This window comes from Mustela nivalis, assembly GCF_964662115.1.
Source record: "Mustela nivalis genome assembly, chromosome: 6".
NCBI lineage: Eukaryota > Metazoa > Chordata > Mammalia > Carnivora > Mustelidae > Mustela > Mustela nivalis.
This window is the reverse complement of record NC_139025.1, coordinates 139954220-139961672: the sequence shown is the minus strand read 5'-3', so window position 1 is coordinate 139961672 and position 7453 is coordinate 139954220.

The following is a 7453-nucleotide window of genomic DNA, read 5'->3' as shown; positions in this document are numbered from 1 at the left end:
CACTATAATTATCCTCACCTTTAAAAGGGCACAGTGGACACACAAAAATAACTACCTTCCTTCGAGGGGCACCTGCGTGGCTCAGTCGACTGAGTGCCCACGCGGCTCTCAATTTTGGCTCAAGACATGATCTCAGGGTGCTGGAATCAAACCCCCCATTGGGGGTTCCGCACTCAGCATGGAGTCTCCTGGAGCTTCTCTTTCTCTCTCTCCATCTTCCCTTCCCCCTGCTTGTGTGAGCTCTCTCTCTAAAATAAATAAATCTTAAAAAAGAAAACTCTCCCTTTGACTACCAACTTTTTTAGATCAGCGGCTCTGAGTCATCTCATTTCCAAACTCCTGATGTACATAGAGTTTTGCACTTGGATTCAGACAGTCCTGGATTTAGCTCCTGGCTCTAACACCAGCTTGATGATGTTAGGTAAGTCATTAAACCTTCCGGGCCCTCATTTCATTCTGGGAAATGTAATGGTAGAAACCACTATAATAACTAATAAATACAAAGGTAATATGCAAACCATGTCAGGTGCTTGTGCCCTCAAGCTATTTGAGCTAAAAGCCTTTCATTTTTTTTGGCCTTAAAATTTTGCATGAAACTCAGCAACTTGGCTTATTCCCTGCCTGAGTTGGAGTGGATATGCCCTCCCTCTTCAGGCCCTTTCCTGACCACCTGCTACATGACTCCTCCCCATTCACCTTGCCCAGTGATCCAGCACGAATCAGGGGCCCGGACCACCTCAGATCTTCGTCATTGTCTTTGTGAAATCTGGGCCTATGCTCAACTCCACCACCATCAACACCAAGGAGGGGAACCAGTGGCAACTTTCTGTATTTTCTAAATACCTGACTTTATAAAGCAGAAGAGAGTATCTTATAAAATGAGTACCAGGGAAGGAAGTGAGAAGAACAAAGGCAAGGGGGGAAAAAAGGAAGAAAAAAGAAGCTACTCTACCCCTGGGTCTCCTTAACTGTATTTAACCTGACACTTAGGAATTCCTTTAGAGCCCACCCTCCTTCCCCCAGGCCTCCATGTATCACCACCTTCCCCAACCCAGCGGAAATTCATGCAGCCCCACAGTACCTAGCATGGCCTGTGGCTTGAAAATCAGCTGTGGAGAAACATGAGTCAATATATTTCACGTAAGGGCCTGTGGGTGGCTCAGTTCATTGAGTGTCCAGCTCTTGGTTTTAGCTCAGGTCATGATCTCAGAGTCCTGACACTGAACCCCACGCAGGGCTCCACGCTCAACATGCAGAATTGGCTTGAGATTCTTGCTCTCCCTCTCCTTCTTCCCACCACTTAAATGATTATTTTAAAATGTGTGTGTGTGTGTGTGTATATATATATATTTTTTTTCCACATAAATGAGATGTGCAGAAAGCTGGAATGGAAAGAAAAAAAGGTGTCTGTCCCTCAGGAGCTCCCAGTCTAATAAGAGATGCCAACTTCAAGGGGCGCCTGGGTGGCTCTGTGGGTTAAAGCTTCTGCCTTTGGCTCAGGTCATGATCCTAGGGTCCTGGGATCGAGTCCCACATCAGGCTCTCTGCTCAGCAAAGCCTACTTCCTCCTCTCTCTCTGCCTGCCTCTTTGCCTACTTGTGATCTCTGTATGTCAAATAAATTTTTAAAAAATCTTAAAAAAAAAAAGAAAGAGAGAGAGAGATGCCAACTTCTAAACAACCAATGAAACTGGTGGATGGGATTGGCAATAAAAAAGGTGCCCTTTGCCACCTCCTATCCCCAAGTTTTGGTGATGACAGCAAGCAGGATAAAACTGTAAGACCACCTTTCATCCATCAGAAGCCAGACATACAAAGTCATGTAAAGGAGAAAATCTGGTTGCCGGGCAACCATGTGAGGTTCTCATCCTGACTGAAAGTGATAATTACACAGCTAATCAAATAGTGTGTCAATCCAAAAGAGGACAAGGTCATGCAAGAAGACCTGGATAAAAGTTTGTACTTACTCCTGAACCCTATGGAGGGAAGAGAGAACCCAGCCCACAGGAGTCTAAGAACCTTGGCCTCATGGCCTAGGCAGGTTGGCATGTGGGCATCATGTCATTGGCCCAAGCCAACAAAATGTGAGTATGTCAAGTCCTCATTCGGAATTCAATCGCTATTGGGAGATGGATGGCTATCTACACCATTCTCTTCTCAGGCATTTGAGTCCACAAAACAGTCTCCTGATTCTATGTGACTTGTAAGGCAGGCTGACTTCAGGGAGCCAATACACCCAACAGGCTCTCCAAAGTATTTCTAGGCCCTGATATAATTATTGCTCACTCCACTTTAATGAAGTTGATGCTCATTATGATTTGACTTCCCAAATAACTTGACAATAATGACACAGTGAGCTGTTTATATCAAAATAAATAGGAGAGTCTACATAGTATTTCATTCTCATTGCATATGAGTCACCATTTGTAATTTCTAGCTCAGTCTCATGGGTTATCATGAGGTGGTACTCTGAGCCAGATGGCCAGTGGACAGTTAATACAGGTCTTGGAAGCTAATGATCTTCTCAGGGTCTTACTCAGTGACACCTTTGCCGACTACCCATTTGCCTTCCCTTCCCTACTCCCTCTATTTGCTCCAAACCCTTTCTCCCTCTACAGATTTCTAGAGAAAGCAGAATGAGGTTAGTGTTCCATGACAGCAAAAGTGACATGCTGTGTAAACAAAGGTAGGGGGAAGATACAGATTATATAGTCAGGAAACCCAGACAAGGAAAAGAAATTTTCAGCTGGGCTTTGAAGGATTGAGAGAATTTATGGGAGAGGAGAAGACAGATGTGAGATGGGTCTCTGAAGATTACAGAGACCATGAGAAGCAAGGAAAGGGGAACAGTCTAACATCATTTCATGTCATTTCACAGGTGCCACCTGGTGCATAATGGTGATGTTGCCAAGAAACAAATGTTTGTATCTGTGAGAGCACTTCAGAGAGACTGAATTCTGCCAGAACCAGTTGTGATCAGGTTTCTGTGGACTATCCAGTGTGGTATGAATCTGGGACCCAGGAGAAAAGTATGGAGACTCCTCTTCCAGCAAATGCATCCTTTATTCTAAAATGACTTTCTTCCACTTTGATCTTAGGGATGACTGAGCATGACAGTGAGACTGTTCCATACTTGACTATTTCAGACTTCCATGTGACGTCTCTACATTCTCACATTCATTTTTCCTCTTCCCTCTTAATTTTTTCCTTTGCTTTCTCATTCCATTTCCCCTAAATGTAAGCCCGCGCCTCACTTCATTGCTGACCCTGACAGGAGTGGGGAAAAAACTGGAAGACACTCAGCCAACATCATTATCTGGGGTGTTATCCCACTGCTGCAGGTTCAGCCTTGAAGTTGCCCTTGGACATAAAACATGGGAGACAAACATCAATGGATACTTGAACCACAGATGCTCCTTGCTTTACCCCTCCCCGCTCTGGAAAGCTACAAATAATATCAGCCACACCACAAATACTCAGCAAACATCTTATTGTCTTTGTGGTACCCCAATATGGTGGAAGGAGATAAAAGGGGGATAGGCAGAGCAATGCACTTGACCACATGTGATCCCATAGGCCTGACTATCTACAGCCCAGTCCACGCCAATCCTTTCTTCCCTCCTCATTGCTTCTCCCATTCCATGAGAGTGATAGTAACCTGTCCACTATTCATCAGGAAGAAAAGAGATGACCTGTATCCTAGATACAGATTCACCAACCCCCAAACTCACATGACATGGATTCACCAGAACTTCCATCTTCATTGAAAAAAAGACAGAGACAAACACATTTAGATTTAAGGCTAGTATCAGACTTGGGCTGAAAAGTCTACACCTGTCTAAATCTCTCTGTTTTCAGTGAAATCATATAGATAGAAATTTCATTTACAGTATGTTTCTTTCCAAAAAATCCTAAACAAATAAAGAAATTCTGACTTTAATGAAATTATAAACTGAAGAGAACTTACAACAAAGACACTGATAAAAACTGTATGAACCTGAATGGATTCATTACTATCGTTGATTTCCTCATATGTAAATAGTGATTGAGCACATGCTCTGTGTCAGGCACACAGCAAGGCCCCAAGAAAACAAAGACAAATTAGACATGACTCCTTTAGACCTACCCACAGACCAAATTACACAGCCTAGTGGGGAAGATAAGCAAGGGAGTGGTAACTTATATACCATCTAATAAATTTTAGATCCTCAGGTAGTGGGAGAAGCCCACTCAATATGGTGGAAGGGAGCTCAAAAGGGGGATAGACAGAGCAATGCACTTGACCACATGTGATCCCATAGGCCTGATTAGCTATAGCCCAGTCCCGCCATCCTCTGCAAACCAAGCAGATATGTAGCACTCAAGTGACCATGGGAGGATCAGTCTCAGTTTCTACTTTGCACGTCCTAGGACAGGAAAATAGAAGCAGAAGATTTGTATTCAAAAAAGAGGTTTAGAGAGACCTGGCTGACTCAGCTGATGAAGCACGTAACTCTTAATCTGAGGGTTGTGGGTTTGAACCTCAGATTCAGGGCACAGATGACTTCAAAATAAAATATTAAAAAAAGTTTGCTTTCTCTTCATGGGTGAGTTAAAAAGGAAAATTATTTAAAATAATTTTTTAAATTATTCCAAGAGTTTTGCATTTAGCCCAGAAAAGAGAAAGTAACCACTACCAACCATCCATTTACCATCCATAAACAGCCCCTCAACAAAGACGACCCTTCCTAGCACATATCACACCAGAAAGTTCCTCAAACACCTATGTCAGGGGCAGCAAAATGCTCACCACCTCCTAACCACCCCACTCACACTTCAGGTTGTGTCCACCATATTTCCTCACCTATCAAATCTACACAAACTTGCGCAAGCCCTCATGTCCTGTCACAATGCCTGTCTGTCCCAACACACTGATATCCTCCAACCACCAGGCTGCCAAGAGGCAAGGCTTAGATGTTTTGCACAGACAGTTCCAATATCTTCTTGCCTCTTATGCTTTCTTTAGAGCTACACAAAGCTGTCTCTTAATATCTCGTAACTTAAAGGCAGGGTCACTTTCCTATCCATCTCTATTTCTAGTCACGACCTTTATGGTGCCTGAGTTAAGAGTAGGTACTCGAATATTTATAGTCAGCCAAACAACTTCACGGCATTAACCTAAAAAAAATATAATTATTCTGGGGCCACCTGGGTGGCTCCGTTAAGTGTCTGTTTCTTGGTTTCTGCTCAGGGCCTGATCTCAGGGTTCTAGGATTGATCCCCCCGTCAGACTCCCCACTCAGCGGGAGTCTGCTAGTCCCTCTCCCCCCCCTCCTCCCTCCATGCTCCTGCTTTCTTTCTCTCTCGCCCATAAATAAAAATAAAATCTTTTTTAAAAAAGTAATCAGGGGCACCTGGGTGGCTCAGTGGGTTAAAGCCTCTGCCTTTGGCTCAGGTCATGATCTCAGGGTCCTGGGATCAAGCCCCGCATCAGCCTCTCTGCTCAGCAGGGAGCCTGCTTCCCCCTCTCTCTCTCTACCTGCCTCTCTGCCTACTTGTGATCTTTGTCTGTCAAATAAATAAATAAAATCTTTAAAAAAAAATAAACTTAAAAGAAGAATTCTAATCCGAGAGTGTTAGCCTATCAAGCCCAAAAAACCCACACATTTTCTTCTGATCGGTTAATAATGTAACAAGAAGATAAACTTCAGTATCCAATTCTACATTGGATATAATTACCTCCTTCACACCAAACTATGAATTATGAATTATGTTTAATAATTCACCTGATTTATATCTTGATTACTGGAAAAACATATTTCAAGTTTATAAACAATGGTAACAACTGTAACACAGTTACAAAAAGAATTTCATAAAACTAAGTGGTAAGGAAAAACATAGTTAAGTCACTGAATGGTTAATCGTGACTTATCATCAAGTTTCCAAAGGAATCTGGTCGCAATGTACTTACTCCAGATATCCAAGATCCATTTCATAATGACACCCAAATATATGACACAATTAAATATAAATATATGACACCCCAAAATATGACAGTCTTTGGTTAAATAAAAAAATTTGCTTGAATAACAAAAATCCCAGTTGAAGATCCAGGTTTGTATGCAATTATAACAGAAACCTAGAGTCTCCACACAAAAAAATTCACTTCTTCCCTCAAAGCTGCAACCTACTTTAGTAAAAATTGATGGGGAACTAAAAAAAAACAAAAAACAAACAAACAAAAAAAAAAAACTGATTAAACCAGTCACCATGATTTACTAATCTGGGGACTGAATTTATATTAAATGTGTTCTAGATATACAAGATTTTCTCATAATTGTATTTGGCTATTTTATCTCATCAAAATACTAAAGCATTAAAAAATCAATGAAACCATAAGAATTTGAATACTTCAGTTTTTTTTTTTTTTAAATGCAAGTGAAGCTGTCCACAGGCAAACATGCACACGTGTTCACAAGCACACACAAATGCACACACATACAAGTGAGACTGGAGCAAGTTCAAACCCTCTGACAGTCAAACGGAGACACACATTCATACATTTCTTAGGAAGATGAATATGCAGGGGTCCCTGGGTGGCTCAGTCAGTTAAGCGACTGCCTTCGTCTCAGGTCGTGATCCCAGGGTCCTGGGATCAGGTCCCATGTCAAGTTCCCTGCCCAGCAGGCGAGTCTGCTTCTCCCCCTCTCTCTGCTCATTCTCTCTCTATTTCAAATAAATAAATAAAATCTTTTTTTTTTAAACAAATCAGTTTATTCTCTGATAGTTTTTGAAGGCAGAAATCTGAAATAGGTCTCCATGAGCTAAAATCACTGTCTGCACAGAAGAGTTCATTCTGGAAGTCTGAGGAGACTATGTTTTCTTTTCTATCCTAGCCTTAGAGCCACCTGTACAAGATGGTTCATGTGTCCTTCATTTACCTTCAAAACCAGCAAGAGGACATCCAAAAATTGTACTTTGACTCCACGTCTTCAACCTCCCTCTTCCACATTTGGGGAACACTTTTCATCTATTTTATTTTTTTTTTTAAATTTTTATTTTTTTTTAATTTTTAAAATTTCTTTTCAGTGTTCCAGAATTCATTGTTTATGCACCACACCCAGTGCTCCATGCAATACGTGAACTTCATAATACCCACCACCAGGCTCACCTAACCTCCCGCCCCTCCAAGACCCTCAGATTGTTTTTCAGAGTCCACAGTCTTTCATGGTTCATCTTTTTTTTAAAGGAATATTAACATGCATTTTTGTCTACCATAACACTGAGCAGTGGTGGAGACACACACACACACACACACACACAAAGCAAAAAGTTCAAGGAAAATTTATGCTCTTAATTTCTTTGCCAGGAAAATGGGAAAAGGAAAACTCATCCAATAGGGCTTTTAATGCCTTAAAGTATCCCCGAGAGGTTATTTGTAATAGTTTTAAAATACATAGAGGTCAACCCTAAAA